Source organism: Mustela putorius, unplaced genomic scaffold (assembly GCF_011764305.1).
Source record: "Mustela putorius furo isolate JIRA1106 unplaced genomic scaffold, ASM1176430v1.1 tig00003942_pilon_pilon_pilon, whole genome shotgun sequence".
NCBI classification, from domain to species: Eukaryota; Metazoa; Chordata; class Mammalia; order Carnivora; family Mustelidae; genus Mustela; species Mustela putorius.
This window is the reverse complement of record NW_025422087.1, coordinates 18,284,966-18,302,433: the sequence shown is the minus strand read 5'-3', so window position 1 is coordinate 18,302,433 and position 17,468 is coordinate 18,284,966. Positions and strand designations below refer to the sequence as shown.

At 37.5% G+C, this 17,468-nt stretch overlaps 1 pseudogene; it reads left to right on the top strand.

Annotated features, from left to right (window-relative positions):
- Positions 1-11,735: 11,735 nt before the first annotated feature.
- LOC123389057 lies at positions 11,736-12,066 on the top strand (annotated as a pseudogene).
- The last annotated feature ends 5,402 nt before the right edge of the window (positions 12,067-17,468 follow it).

Genomic DNA, 17,468 nt, shown 5'->3' with positions numbered 1-17,468 from the left:
AAGTTTTGGCACAACAAAGTAAACAGTCAATAAAACTAAGAGGCAGCCCACAGAATGGGAGAAGATATTTGCAAATGACATTACAGATAAAGGGCTGATATCTGAGATCTATAAAGAACTCCTCAAACTCAACACTCAAAAAACTAATAACTCGGTCAAAAAATAGGCAAAGTATATGAACACAGACTTCTCCAAAGAAGACATACAAATGGCTAACAGACACATGAAAAAATGCTCAACATCACTAGCCATCAGTGAAATACAAATACAAATCAAAATCACAATGAGATACCACCTTACACCAATCAGAATGGCAAATATTAAAACAGGAAACAACAAATGTTGGTGAGGATGTGGAGAAAGGGGAACACTCTTACACTGTTGGTGGAAATGCAAGGTGGTATAGCTGCTTTGGAAAACAGTATGGAGGTTCCTCAAGATGTTAAGAATAGAGCTACCCTAGAACCCAGCAATCACACTACTCAGTATTTACCCCAAAGATACAGATATAGTGAAAAGAAGGGACACATGCACCCCAGGATTCACAGCAGCAATGTCCACAATAGCTAAACTGTGAATGGATAAAGAAGATGTGGTACAAGTATATAACGGAATATTATTCAGCCCTCAAATGATGAATATCATTTGCATCAACATGGATGGAGCTGGAGGGGATTATGCTAAGTGAAATAACTCAAGCAGAGAAAGACAATTATCATATGGTTTCACTTATATATGGGACATAAGTAATATCACAGAGGACCACAGGGGAAGGGAAGTAAATCCAGAGGGAAAGAAAACAAAGAGGGAAATGAATCATGAGAGACTATGGACCCTGGAAAACAATCTGAAGGTTTTAGAGGGGAAGAGGGTATGAGGAGAGGGTAACAGGTGGATGGGTATTGAGGAGGGCACACGTTGTGTTGAGCATTGGGTGTTATACTTAACATTGAACACTGCATCAAAAACTAATTATGTACTATACAGTGGCTAACAACAGTGGGCAATAAAAAAATAAGAAAATAAATAATAAAAAATAAAGTATGTATATATATTTATTTATTTATATGTAAAAGTATATAAATGCTGACTTTTTTCCATGTGAATATTAGTTCCAGCATAATTTGTTGAAAAGATCATCCTTTCTCCTGTTGAATTTCCTTGATTCCTTTGTCAAAAGCAATTGACTATATATGTCGTGGATCTTTATCTGGACCATTTTGTTTCATGAACTGTCCTTACATGAATATCATACTGTCTTGAATTCTGTAGTTGTGTAGTAACAACTGAAATTATGTAGTGCAAGTCTTTACCTACTTCATGTTACTTTTTCAAAAAATTTTTGGCTATTTTGGCCTTTTACATTTCCATATAAGTTATAGAAGACCTATGTCAACTTATACAGAAGAAAACCATGATTGGGACTGCACTGAATCTGCAGATCAAAGTAGGGGTGATGTGATTTACATACAAATGCTGAGACTTTTAATTCATAAGCATGATATACATCTCAATTTTTTAAATTTTTCTCATCAATGCTTCATAGTTTTCATTCTCAAATATTGAAGATAATTTGCTAAATTATTTTTAAGTATTTTATGATTTCATAGTTTTTGTTACTACAGTAGAGGTATTGCATTTTGAGTCCACTTTTCTAATTATTTGTAGCTCGTATGAATAAATACAACTGGTTTTGTTATCAATCTTGTATCCTGTCACCTTGCTAAATTTATTTATTTGTTCTAATAAGTTTTTATTTTCCATATTCCTTAGGGTTTTCTATAATACCACTGTAATGGTTTGCTAGGTCTGTTATAACAAATGCCACACACTGGGTAGCTTCAACAACTGAAATAAATCTCTCACAGTTCTGGAGATTAAGGTATCAGCAGATTTGTTTTCTTCAGGGGACTCTCTCCTTGGTTTAGAGATAGAAACTTTCTGCTATGTCTTCGCATGTTGCTTTCTTTGCGTATGCAAGCTCCTGGTGTCTTTGTGTCCGAATTTCCTCTTCTTAAAGGACACTGGTCTGACTGGATTGCGGTCTACCTTAATGGTCTCATTTTAACTTAATCACTCTTTAAAAGTCCCGTCTCCAAATACAGTCACAGGGCTGGGAGCTGAGGGCTTCAATACACAAATTTTGAGGGACACACTCAGCCCATCACAACCATCAGGTTATCCACAAATAAAATACATTTTCTTCCTCCAGCCCATAGTAATCATAATGCTATCCAGAAATAAGAACATTTTCTTCCTCCTTTCTAACTGTGTGTCTTCTATTTCTTTTTTCCTGCCTTATTTTACCAGCCAGGGCCATCAATAACATGTTAGAAAGAAGTGGTGAGAACAAACTTTCTTGACTTGTTCCCAGTCTTAGGTGGAAAAGTACTAACTTGCTCCCCAACTAAGTATAACATTCACTGAAGGTTTTTGTAAATGTCCCATTGATTCAAGTTAAGAAAATGTACTTCTATTCCTAGTTTGTTGCGGGTTTTGATCATGAACAGGGGTTGCATTTTTTTCAATTGCTTTTTCTGTATTATAACCCTGGTAACACACACCTTGTTCTGAAATCTACTTTTTCTGATACCAGCATATCAGGTGGAATGGTCATTTGATTAGTGTCTTTAAGGTATATATTTTTCCATCCTTTTACATTTAACCTATTTGTGACTTTATATTTAATGTTGACTTTCTGTAGATAACATAAGAAGAACAAGAACAATAAGTTCTTGTCATTTTATCCATTCTGACAATGTCAGCCCTTTAACTGAAGTGTTTAGAGTTCACATCTAATATGATTGTTGATATGGTTAGGCATTAGCTGACTATCTTGATAGTGTTTTCTATTTGTCCCATTAATTCTTTCTTTTTTCCCCCTATTATTCTGCCTTCTTTTGGATTAAATATTTTTTCTGATTAGATTTTATTACTATTATTGGCTTATTAGCCACACCTCTATGCTTTTTAGTTTTTGGTTTGTGCATATGCATGTGTGTTGCTTCTTGGGTTTAAAACATACATTTTTAACTTACCACAGTCTATACCTTCAAATGTGATCACACCCCTTATGTCAGTATGCTTCCATTTCCTCCTTCCCATCCTTTGTGCTATTATGTATTTTACTTCTGCATGTATTATAAACCTCAAAATATAATATTATTTTTTGCTTTACTTGATTATCTTTTTTTAGTTTTTATTTAAATTCCGGTTAGTTAACATACAGTGTGATAATAGTTTCTGGAGTACAATATTGTGATTCAACATTTCATACAATACTCGGTATTCATCTCAGCAAGTGCATTCCTTAATCCCCATCACCTATTTCACCCATCTCCCCACCCATCTCCCCTCCTGTGACCACCTGTTTGTTCTCTATAGTTAAGAATCTCTTTTGTGGTTTGCCTCTCTTTTTTCTCCCATGACTGTTTATAGCAGTGTTACCAACAATAGCCAAATTATGGAAAGAGCCCAGATCCATCGACTGATGAATGGCTACAGATGTGGTATATATACACAATGGAATACTATTCAGCCATAAAAAAGAATGAAATCTTGCCATTCATGATGACCCAGAGCTAGAGAGTATACGCTAAGTGAAATAATCAGAGAAAGACAAATACCGTATGATTTCACTCGTATATGGAATTTAAGAAACAAAACAAATGACCCTAGTTGATTATCTTTTAAAGAAATCTTAAAATAAATATATCTGCTAAATTCATCCATATATTTGCAATTTGTAGGACTCTTTATTTCTGCATATAGTTCTAAATTTATGCCTCAAGAATATCTTTTTAACAAATCTTATAGTTCAGTTCTTCTGGATACAAGTTGTTTTAAATTTTGTTTGTCCAAGGAGTTATTATTTCACCTCCATTTTTAAGCATTTTCATTCCAGTATGATGGGTACTGTTGTTTTGGTTTGTGTTTTGATTTTAGCACTTCCATGATGCTGTTTTTGGTCTGGTTTTGGTTTGGGTTTTGATTTTAGCACTTTCATGATGCTGTTGCATTATCTTCTTGTTCATACAGTTTCAGATGAGAAAAAAATTATGGTAGTTGTTATCTTCATTCCTCTATCCATAACATGTTATTTTTCCCCTCCACCAGCTTTTTAAGATTTTCTACTTATCACTGGTTTTTACCAATTTGGTCATATAATATGTCTTAATGAGATTTTCTTTGGGTTCAGCATGTATAAAACTCCTTAAGCATTTCAGATCTGTGGGCTTACAGTTTTCAACAAATTTAGAGTATTTTAAGCCATTATTTATTTAAATATTTTCTCTCCTCCCCTATCCTTCTGGGACACCAGTCACATATACGCTGGAGTACTTGAAATTTTTCAGAAATTACTGAGGCTCTCTCTGTTCAGTTTCATTTCAGTTTTTTTTTTTTTAAATCTTAATGCTTCGGTTAAGATAGTTTTTATTTTTATGTTTACAAATTCACTATTTTCTCCTTCTGCAATGTCTAATCTGCTATAAATTCCACCAAGTGATTTTTCATTTTAGATGTTTTGTTTTTCAAAACTAAAGTTTCTATTTTTCATTTTTCTTATCACTGTGTTCAATTTTTCTTTAACTACTTATGTATATGTATAATAGCTATTTAAATTTATTTATTAATTCAATCATCTCTGTCATTTCCAGATGTGTTTCTTTCAACTTATTTTTTTACTGAGTATGGATCATACTTTCCCATTTTCACATGATTGTAGTTTTTTAACAAATGCTGAACTTTCTTATTTTTATGTAGTTGAATGCTGGATTTTGTTGCCTTCCTTTAAAGAGTATTTTACTTTGTTTTGACAGAATTACATTACTTAAAGATCAGCTGGATCTTTTGACAGTTGTTTTTAAGCTTTGAGTAGTCTTTCCTCCATGGCTACTTCAGTCCCATTATTAAGGCATGACCCCTTTGGGGTCTCCACCAAATGGCCCAAGTTCTCAACAAGGATTCTCTGCTCTGGCTGCTCAGAATATGAATATCTTCCAGCCCAGATTTTGGGAGTGTTTCTCCCTACATGTACACAGAGAAGTCTTCAAAGACAGACCCAAGGGAATCCCTATGAAATTTTTGAAACTTTCTGTACAACCTCCTCCTTTCCAATAGTCTGTCCTGATAGTTCCAGTAATATCAGTTTTCCTGATCTCTAATATGTACCTCTGCAACTCAGCAATTCTGCAATGCTCTTTTTGGGCTCCCCCTCTTAGAACCTGGATAAGGAAAGGGCCTCCAGTCATAAAGTTGGGCAATCTTAGGTCCAACTCAGTTGTTTCTCTACTTTTGGAAGTCACAGCTCAACTCCCTGTTTTCCAATATCCATCCAGACTTAAATGCCTTATGTATTCTGCCTGATTTTTAAAGATATTTATGGTGGGAAGGAAAATCTGGACCCAGTGACTCCATCATGGCCAGAAGGAGACTTTTGTTCTCAATGTTTTTGTTTGCACAAAAATACTGATTACTTAAATCTAGGGACAAAATAGCCTAAAAGTGGTTGAAATGAATGAAAACATAATGAAATGAATAACTAGAATGAAAATGTTATACATGTCAATGAACGCTGTGTTATATTACTGGTGGGGTTTTTGGTCATTTGATTTAATTAATTGAGGAGGAAGGAAATAGGAAAGACAGGTCATTGAAAAGCCATTTCACAATCAGAAGAACTATTTTATTACAAATTGTCACATTCCTGACTATTCCTTAGGTTGCTCCCCATATCAGACAAGCTAGGTCATTATGTAGTTGCAAGAGAACTTCCAATAGCAGTTACTCAAGGTAACAGTTTTATTTTTCACTCAAGCCACCCATCCATTTTGGATAGGTCCATGTCATCTTCATTCCACAACCTAGCATTAGGAGTGACATCCATCTGGGACATACACCTTTTATGAAAGAAGGAAAAGATATATAGCCCTCTTTAAGATGGCCCTTACAACTTCTGCTTTGAAATGTCACAGTTCTGACATTGCATTGACCAAAGCAAATCACATGGCCATACATTACTTCAACAAGTCAAGGATAGAAAATTCTTCAACAGGAAAGGCACCATAGGGAAAATAAAGATATTTTATGAATATTAATACAACCTACTATACTCCTACACACAGCATCTTTGTCTTGGATTAGCTCCTAGAAAATAGCTAGACAGTATCAGAAAATGTGGCTAAGCCCTTAAATAGTGGCTTCCATCCTGGAAATGCACAAAGTCTAGGCTTAAATGACTACTGTGAGCTATTAAAAGAGTAAAGGGAATCTATATCTGCTAATATGTGAAGATCTCCAAAACTATTTTAAGTGAACAAAGATAAGATACAAACTAGTGTTTATCATATAATTTCATTTGTGTAAAGAGGAGCATATTTTATATATCTGCATGTGTGTGTATGCATGGCAACATTCTAAAAGAATGCACAGGAAACAGATGCTTCTAAAGTAATATGCAGGAAAATGTTTCTCTGAAACAGAATATAAGAGTCTAGACTGGGGAAGCTATTCCTTTCACATAACATTTGTGCTACTTAATTTTTTTCAATGTATTTATTATTTCCCTAATGACTCCTTAAAAATTCCCTCCTCCATGTACACTGAAGAGTTTATCAGTCAACCAATTTCCCCAGCAATGTTCCAGGGCATCATAAAGGGTAATGCAGAATGACCGTAATGGAGATCAGAGATCAAAAATTAACTCTTACTCCTTCACAATTTCCAGAGATCAGCCTAATGAAAAAAAGGAAAATATGAAATAAAACTTGCAAGTTACCTCCTTACATCCTGACACTGATACTGTGGATTTTCAACCGATGCAGATGAAAGAGATTTAGTTCATGATCCTAGAAATCAGTGTTTAATGCTTATTTGTGCAATTCTTTTCTTGCCATGCTTTTCTTCCTCAAAAACTGCCACTGATGAGGTACTCCCGCTCCTCCTCTGGAAAGACTTTCTGCAGCATTTGCCTCCCTAGCATGGATAGAACGTTCCAGAATGCTTGTGCCTAAACCTTACAATGAACAGACACGACTTTTACAAGACGTCTTTAGTATTGGAAGAGTGGACTCTTTGCTCAAGAACAAGGTCAACTTCATGCTGGAATAATGAATATATTGATGAAAAAGCTTTTGTTCTTATTGTGAGAGCCAGGAAGTTTTTACAATTTTTTTACAATACTAACTAAGCATCTCTTGAAATCCTTCCTTCTATATTCATGTGGGAAAGAGAAGAACAACCACCAACAATGCCTATGTCCTAGTCCTTGGATGTGTGAAAATGTCATGTTACATAACAAATTATGGAAATAAATTATGTTAAATTATTTTAAGGCTGCAAATGGAAGTAAGATTGCTGATCAGTTGCGAAAATGGGGAAATTACACTGGATTATCCAGGTGGACCCAATGTAAAGTAAGAATTCTCAAAGCGGAAGTGGAAAGCAGAAGAGGAGTTAGTTTCAGACTGATGTGATGGGAGAAAGACCCGATTCACCATTGCTAGCTTTGAAGATGGAAGAAGACTACCAGCCAAGGCATGTGGACAGCCTCTAGAAGCTAGAAAAGACAAGGAAATTGATTCCCTGGAGCTTCCAGAAGGAATGTGCCCTGCTAAGACCAGTATAGCTCAGTGGAACCTTCGTCAGATTTCTGACCTACAGAACTGTAAGGTAATGAATGTGTGTTGTTTAAAGCCACTAAGTTTGTGGTCATTTGTTGTAGCCACAATAGTAAACTAATGCAGTATGTTTATTCATCAGTGTTTATGATATAGCGCACAGGGATCTCATATTCAGGACATAAACCAGTTTCATTGACAAGCCTGGAAGAGAAACCTGAGACACAGACTCTACAGGCACATGATCAAGTCAAACCACTTTTCTTCAAAGAAACTGGAAGATAGAAGTCCTCTGAATAAGGGTGCCTGGCTGGCTCAGTCAGTTAAGCATCTGCCTTTGGCTCAGGTCATGATCCCAGGGTCCTGGGATTGAGTCCTGCATAGGGCCTGTTTCTCCCTCTCCCTCTGCCTGCTGCTCTGCCTACGTGTGCTCTCTGTCAAATAAATAAATAAAAATCTTAAGAAAACAAAAGTCCTCTCAATAATGAAACCACACAATTAACTTCAGACCCAAGAATGGATCATGCTTCAACTGGATGCGAAATAAGTTGTGTGTAAATAAAACAATGTAGTTATGCTATGCACAAGCCTTCTATAGGGCTTAGCTATAGAGGCTGCACTGTAGTCATACTACTTTACCCACCCTTTCTTCTTTTTTTTAACCTGGAAGGTTGAAAGATGCAGTATCTACTTCATCAAGGGTGAAACAGGGCAGAGGTGGAGACTACTAAGAATGATACACACAACATTATTTAGCATAACTCAATAACAAAAAAATTTTCCAAGAAAAAGAAAGATCCATAATTGATTATATCAATTGTATTAACCATTTCAGGGAAAGAGTAAGCGCAGAAGAATGGCTGAGAATTCAACCAATCTAGCTCTCTCCTTATAGCTATATGATAGTTGCTTGTACCATATCAAATACCACTTCCACTATTATCAGTTAAATGTAAAGAAATGCAGACAAGAACCTTGTCTGAGGTGTCATCACTTTGTCCTAATGCTCTAAACCATTCTTCTGAAAGAATGGTATGGACAGCTAGTGTGTCTTGAATTAGATGTTAGAAGCAAAGTGGATAATAACACTCACACTTTTTTTGTGGTTACTTAATAGGCCATCCCTACATTTAACAGTAAGTGTTAGTCCTGCTTATTTCTTTTTAAATAGCTACATCCAGACTTAAAAGATAACTTACACCAGAAGTTATTTATTATGCCATCTATGTTCATCACTTTTTCACTCATTTATTGCACAAAAGGTTGTCTTTTATTAGCAACTGTGAAGCTGCACACAGTGCATTAAATTTATAAATGAGATGTTGGCATCACTATCACAAAAGGTTCAGAGGAAAGCTGAAGAGTATGGCATTACCATGGTGACCTGCTGTGATTGTGAGCTCCCCAGGGGGCAATGGGCCACAGAAAAGCCATTAGGAAGCTCTCCTTCAGGGACATGTTGTTGTTTCTTACTTAACCACTTAAAGAATGATCCGAGCCACAAAGTCAAGGAAGCAATCACTCTTCTCTATTACAAAGAATGAAATGGGAGTCTCTGGGCTCTTCCACAACCATTTGTACGTAACCTTGAGAAAGGCTTCCCCATGTCTGGTTGGAAAATTACATTAGCAAGAGAGAAAAGGTTTTACAAATGCCAAGCGGTGCAACAGTTCATTATTAGCTTGTTTGCTCCCATTTTAAGTTCCTGTAGTTTTGTGTTTCATCCATTTAGAAAGAGAGGAGGCTCTGTTTTCAGGGGGATTAGAGAGGAGTGGCCTGAGGGATGAAGATGGAGAAGGAAGGGAGAGTGCAGCTTCACACAGATGATTTCTGTAGCAATAACAGATTTTCTTACAAAGCTCTGTCATTCCTTGTTTGTTTGTAATTGCCATTCGAACTAAAAGAAACAAGCAAGGGAATCACAAAATTATATATAGGAAGATATTTATCAGAACCACATTAAAACTACCTTTTAAGAGATGATAGAAAAGACTTTTCCATCAACTCTGGGAATTTGCTTTGTTGCTATTTCTGTGCTTTTAGTTTTTGGATTCGGTCTTATGAGTGGCTATTTGTTTATTTCCTTTGTATTTTATAACATACGTGTGTATGCTGTCTGAGGCATCAAACATTTTATGATTATGAGTACAGTTGACAAGAGCCAGTTAATGCTAGCCCAGCAGCCTTCTAAGTGCTAATATACTATAATAGAAAACCAATTTGTTCAGACTTTTAGCAAAGTAAAGCACATTTTTGTCAATATTTTAAGTGAGCTGGTACAGGATGATTCCTCAAGGACATTAGCCAATTAATATTGCTGACGTCAACGGTAACCATGGTTTAGATTTATGCTACCACGTATATAGATTAGGGGAAATTGGTATTGAGTCATTATCAAAAGTGAACCCCAGTAAGAACTGGTTATATTTGATTTATTGCATGGCTACAGAATGTACCTCTAATCTAAGCCAGAAATTTTCCAAATTCATGCTGCTGGTCAAAAGACATCTGAGATAAATCGGCATAAATTGCAATTACTAATGTAAGACAGTTTAAAGCTCTTAAATCAGGCATGAACTAAGTCAGCTGGTTAGGTCTATATGAATACATAGTTAGAGGTATACATTTCCTTTAGAAATCAACTTATGGTAAAAAGAAGTTTTGGGAAAAAGTACATAAGGAAAGTGATTTTTTTTTTCATTTTTTCTCCTTTCAGATCTAAAGTGACTTTTTTTCTTCTGTTTAGGAATGTAAAACTATAGTATGTTTGATTTGTCTCTCATATCAGTTTTTTCTTATTTTTGAAACACTAATATCTGGAAATGAAAAAAACACACAGGAAATTTCTCTGATGGGGAGGGGACTGGAGAGAAAAAATCTGGCAAATTATCCTATTTTTACTAACAAAACCTCACAACTTTCTGTGTAAATATATATATATACATATTTCTAAATGTGAAATTTTCCCAAGGTGTCAGTTTTCCTTTGACTCAAGTCACAGTTATCCATGTGTATCCAAACACCTACTTATTTATCTTAGAATTCTTGTTTCTAATTAAATTGCAAAGGGGCAAACATTTCAAACCTAGAGCAGGGTGTTCTCATCTATTATTGAAAGAACATGGTGATCTCTAAATACATCCATACATACACACAGAGAGACACATCATGGACTCAGTCCCATGGAAAGGTTGCAAGTGTTTGCTCAATTACCATGAGCTAGGAGAGGGACAGTAACTACTTACAGACTTCAAAGGTTATCATCCACAAAATAAATTAAAGCATGGGTTGGCTGACTTTCCAGAAATGATGGATTGTGACAGGGCCAAAGTTGGATAATTCTCCTCCTAACAGTGGGTCTTTCCAGCCTCAGAACAGCTTTTTATGAATTGGAGATAGGAGCAGTTTGAAAGAGAGCTGATGGAAGGAGCTGTCCACCATTGTCTCCCCTTCCCAGTTGGAAGCAAGTTCTGGGCTCTAAGTAAAACTTGATTGGTCACAAATATTCCACAGAACTAGAGATCAGCACATTCAAAACAATCCTGTCCTTTTACATGCTAAGATTTATTTGAATATACATCTCCTTGCCCAAGGATAAGCTCAAAACAACAAGCCTAAAATGTGTGTGTGTCTTGCAGAGTTTTGTAGTCTTCAGAGTAAGTATGAAGCAGAATCCTGAATATGCAAAGATTAAGATATTATCTATTCTAGGATCATGGCAAGACTAGCCAAATACTCTGAAATTCTAATCAATTAAACTGAACCCTTCTTTATTATCAATTTACTATTCTTTAAATATAAGGATTAATAAGACATAATTGAAGTCGATTTGGTACATAAATAGTTTCCCAAAATATGTGGTCCCAAAGTGATGGCTGTGAACTAGAAATCAAAGGAAAGTCACTGTCCACCCTAGCAAGAAACCAGTTTTTCACTCAGCCAAGCAGTCGCTTGTTCATTCATACAGTCATATCACCGGTAAGTCACCCAATATGCCAGGAAAGACTTCCTAGCTTGGTTGCCAGCTAGCGAAAGGCAATTTTAATTAGCATAAGACTCTTTAGGAGACAGCTGGTCTGAGAGCACAGCCACCATCACCATGAGCTATCCAACAAGCTCAAGAGTGAGATGACCCTGGAGGAGCTACAAATGTGGCAGGAGGAGGAGCTTAACACAAGTCCATTCTCTGCGCTCACACAGTAAGAAATAACATGTAAGGGCTCATGAACTGTGGAAATAAAAAGGAACTCCTGCTCTGTATGAAGGCCACTGACAAGCACTGCAACACAGGCTGGAGAATGCGAAGGTGATGCAGACCAAAGTTCCCACGTGCAGCAAAGGTACGAAGTCCAAGGCAGACAACGAGGACCCCTATGTCTCCAAGATGCTCCTGTAAAGAGACTCAGTCATCATGGTCCTACAGAACCCACTCACTGACGGCAAGTAGGGGGCTCCACCCTGCTGTCAGAAATCACTCCACCATCCTGCAAAGTCCTGTCCTTAGTGATGGAAGTAATACAATCCTGTGTTTTTTCTTTCTAAATATACAAATAAATAAAATTTTGAAGGAAGAAAAGATGGAAGCGGAGGGAAAAGGGAGGGAGGGAGAGAGGGAAAGAAGGAAAATGAATATATCGGCTTAAAAAACCAAAATGTGGAAAGGACAGCTTTAGAGGTGCCTGGTACCGGGGACTTCAGTGATACTTCCTGGTATTTCTTCTTGTGATTCTTCTCTCTGCTTCTCTCTGTGCGCTGGCTTCTTTCTGAACAGCATTTCCAACAGGCATGAAGGCTGGCTACCTGTAGTTTCAGACTTCTATCCTTACAATCTCAGAAACCAAAGTTTCAAGCTCTGGTTAGAAAAACCCCAGAAAAAAAATCTCCTTGTCCTGGCTTGTAACAGGTGCTCTCCTGTGAGATGAGATGAATCTGTGGTCAACATCTCACAAGCAGTTAGCAACTCCCAGAGTAGAACATGGCAAGGAGGAAGTGGAAGAGAAGATTATTATCTCCAAGAGGAAAGAAGGCTCCTGTGCAAACACAACAGAAAATGTCCACGCTACCCATTCAACCTATAACGTTTACAGATTGTGAAGACAACTTTAACTTGAGAATTGGGAAAGATAATGGAAGTCTATGGCTCCAGCTTTCCACCACTGTGTTCAGTTCTGGGTACAGTGTTTTGTTTGTTTTTTTGTTTGTTTGTTTGTTTGTTTGATTGACTGATTGATTGATGAGAGAGAAAGAGAGAGAACATATAAGCAAGGGGAGGGAGGCAGAGGGAGAGGGAGTGAAAGAATCCCCAAGCAGCCTCCACACTCACTGTGGAGCTCAGTCTCACGACCCTGAGATCATGACCTGAGCTGACAGCAAGTTAGACACTTAACTGACTGAGCCACCCAGGTGCGCCCTCGGGTACCATGTTTTAAAGGAGGCTGGACAAATTAAAGGAGCGTCCAGAGAAGTGATGCCATTTGAAGCTGTACCTTACAAAGTTTAGCTAAAGGAGCTGAAACTCACTATCTTGCAAAAAGGAGGACTAGAGAAATGCAGAGGGCAAGGGCACTCTTTCATGAAGAGGAAGGAGCATATATACTCTATGCTGTCTAATTATATACCTACAGGATTCAGAAAGGTAACATAGGATATGAAACTAGTCAGATGTCTGACTAGTGTATGTGTGATAGTTAATGCCAAGTGACAGCCACAGGATGTGGAAATCCATAGGGACTGGAGGGCTGTGGACAATGGCAGAACTTATGCCCTATCTAAAGGAAGCAGACCCCACTCAGGTCCATATCAATGTTGCTCTGTAGGAATGTGGGTGCAATACTGTAAGATCTTTCTTTTTCTTTTTTTTAAGATTTTATTTATTTATTTATTCATTTGACAGAAAGAGACACAGTGAGAAAGGGAACACAAGCAGGGGGAGTGGGAGAAGAAGCAGGAGCCTGATGCGGGGCTTGATCTCAGGACCCTGGGATCATGACCTGAGCTGGAGGCAGACACTTAAATACTGAGCCACACAGGCGCCCCAAGATCTTTCTTTTTCAAGAAGAGCCAGAAAGTCTGATTTTTATGTGAAATTTCTCAGTGTTGTCAGTGTTGGCTGATTATTTTTAAAAACATCATGTGGGCCAAACAAAATACAATGTTGAAAGGGATTACCCCTTGAGGCCTCAGTTTGATATATCTGCTCTAGAAAGTAAAACTAGAACTAGTGGATCAAAGTTCTTAAGAGTCAAGTATTTAGACTCTGTAACTTACATATAGTTTATAACAAGAACTCAATCATGATGTAGTAGATGTTTTATGAGGTTGTAAGCACACACTAAATAGAAGTTGATGACCATTATTAAGGAATATTGTAGAATTAGGTGGTCTGACTACTCATAATAAAAGGCTACAAATTGCCTCTGAAATCTTTAAAATAAGATCAGGAAATATTCTCTGAAAGAGATTCTAAAGTAGAAGACAACATCTGAAGACTACATAACCTACTTTGGATTTAAACACACTGTTGAGACAGTGGAGAAGACCAACATAACACAATATCTCTAAGTGTAGGCAAGAAAGACCACACTGACAATACATATATAATACTTGTCCTGGCAATGGGATAGGATTTTAATGGAGAAAAATCCAAATCTCTTTCTGTGTAGCTCCAAGAAGAAAAGGGGGGGGGGGAATGGCTTCCTAGACCACTCTCCAAACAACTTGAATGACTTGCCATCATTTCAAATTCAATATTGCTAAAATAATACTCTCACTGGCTTTTTCTTCTTTAGCTCCCTTTATTGATTTCCTCATGTCAAGGGAAGCAGCAAAATCTGACCTCTTCCCAGAATCCAGTGGCCTATTATTTGCCCACTGTCATGAAGGGAAGTCTCTGAGATGATATCATGAGCCATGAGCTAAAGAAGAAATTCAAGTTCTTGGTATACTAAACAAGGTAAGGAATTTTCACTTGAAACCAAAAACAATGAGGGACCCACAATAAGGAAGCAGGTCAATGGCTGAGCCACAGGACTAGTAAAAATGTACTATGGACATTATAAACAACAAACAAAAGCTCAGAAACTACCTCTACAGAGTCCAGATAAGTTCTGAGACAGGGTCTACCTCTTCACATTTTTTGTCTGTAGGATTTTGAGCAAGGAAAAAGCTTTCATCTTCTAGTGGTAGCCGTGTCCCTCAACTGCAACATAAAGTATGTATCTAATAAACTTCTTGACAACTTCAGATATATTTTTTAAAAGATTTATTTATTTTATGAGGGGGTGAGGGGCAGAAGGAGAGAGAGAATCCCAAGCAGACTCCCCACTGAGCACAGAGCCCAATGCTGGGCTCGATCTCACAACCCTGAGATCATGACCCAAGCTAAAACCAAGAGTTGGATGCTTAACCAACTGAGCCACTCAGGCACCCCTTTAGATATGGTCTTAAGAGAGAAAAGATGATCCTTATTAAAAAGCAGCTATGTGAGTCCTAACAATGCCAGTGCATAGCCTGGATACATTTAATTATTTTTTAAGGTGACCGTGGAAAAATTAGTTGAAGCGGATAATGAATGGTCAGTGTCACCTTAACATTTGTTTTAAAGTGGTACACATAAAATTTATCTTCAAAATTTACTGCAAGATTCATTTCCCTTTCTGCTAAATCATAACAAAGATGCCACAAGACTAAAATGCTTAGTTAGTCTGAGAGGTCGTACTGTTTCTCCTAGTATGTAGAGAAGCTAAAACAAAACAAAACAAAACTTCTTCAGACAATTAAGGTCACACAAACAGTTGATGACAAGCTCTTACTAGTAAAATGTTTCTGCCTTTCTCGGTAGGATTGCCCAGCTACCATATACATGATTTGACTAATAACTAATTAATAATACACAATGCCTGCATTTTAACTGAGAGGCAGTTTAGCAGAATGGATAATAGCCTGACTTCCCGGAGCCAGGCTGCCGGGGTTGAAATCCCAGTTCCACCACCTGGTAAGTCTCTTAACTTCTGTATGGTGTCCTCCTCTATAAAATAGTAACATACATGGGTAGTGAGAATTAAGTAATATATATAAGACAGGGCCCAACATATGGTTAGTACTAGGTAACTGTGAGTTATTATTATCTCTTGCTCATAGAGTGTCCTGTAGCTATTGTCCTGTCCATCTCCTGCCTCCATGTGTCCTGTAGATATTTGTTAAGCTCCTTTCTCTGTTCCAGACACTGTACCAGGCACTACATCAGGCACTGGAATATGTATAGCATTTTCTAAACTAGCAGCAAGGTTTTCATCGGTGAGGCCGTGCATTCTCAAGTACAAAAACTAAACAGTAAAGTGGAAGGAGGTGCAAGCCTCCTCTTATCTAATTAAATGCATAAATTAGATACTACACTGAGTATATTTCATAATCTGTTTGCAAAATTTGTCATTAGACAGTGACCAACTCAGGTGGCTTTTTGCAACATCTATGTTAAATTTGCATCTGGCTTAAATTTCTGTATTAGATGATGCTTCTAATTTGTGTTTTGGGTTAAGGCCCAGCTCCCAATGTGTGGACAGAGAGTTACAAATGAGGAGGCTGTGTTATCAGAAGGCGGGGGCAGGGTGGGGAGAGAGGGTCGGAGGGGAACAGAGTTTCGATGTGAGTGTGGTGTGCCAGTTCTCATGTGTCTAGAGCCCAGGCCAAAATCTACCCTCAGTTATGCATGCACAGCTTTCATTGACGTCAGTAAGAACTGTGCTCATGTAACAGAAGGCAGAAATTTGGCTCTTTGATTTTAATAGAATTAAATGCCAAAAGTTTTTCTGATGCAGGTTGCAAATTTAAACCCCAAAGGGTCAGGAAAATGCAACAGAACATTGTTCTGTTGGCAATCTCATCTTTTGCACAGGCCACGTAATTAAGCAAGACCTGAATTTCTCAAGCCTGACTTGGAAGCCCCTGATACTATTGTGCCTATGAGCTGTGTGTGGCCTCCAATTGCAGTAAGACCTTTAAGTATGATTCCAAGATTTTGTCTGTGGCTTCAGATAAAAGGCGAACACATAGCCCGAATTCATTGTCAGTTGCAGGATTCCATTCCCGGTCTCAGTTTTAACAATGCTGAAATCAGTTGGTGGTGCCGAACAGACTCACTCCCCACCTTAGATGACTGGAGAACTATGTAATGAAATTTGGGGACTTAGCATTCTTGGAGTATTCAGTTTACGTTTCAGTCTAATTTATGTACAGACATATCCATAGCTTTGTCTTAAATATTTGTGTGGTTTTTAAAATTTAATTTTATGCAGTGATGTTAACAATGGGATGCCCCAGACCTGAGCATCTGGTAGTAAGTTTCTGAGCAGTAAGACATAATTCAAGAGAAATTATCACCACCCTCCTCCCCCCACCACTGCAAAAAAAAAAAAAAAAAATTAAGAGTGGAGATGTTTTTGGTTCCTTTAACTAACTACTCAGGGTTCTGTTTTCTGCTTTGGGTCCAGAGAAGTAGCCTTTCTCGAATGGTTATTGAGAACTTAAATGGATATATGCCTAAGTGTGTCTCCTATCCTATGAGTTTCCTTGTGGATGACATGACCTAGCAAAGCCTTCTTGGCCACTTAACACTTCTCATTCCCCCCTTTTCAGGGGAGTAGGTTATATGAATGGTAAATCTGGGAATAAAAACAGAATATAAGCTCTTTGGGATCTTCCTGGCTGCAGACAGTGTATATTCTGTCCTGCTCCCATTTTACAGATTTTGCCCCTGAGAAGGGAGATAGCATTATCTCTGACTGAGGTTGAAGTCTTATCTTCAGGATATTGATATTCATGAATCTATCATACATAAACCACACTCTCCAA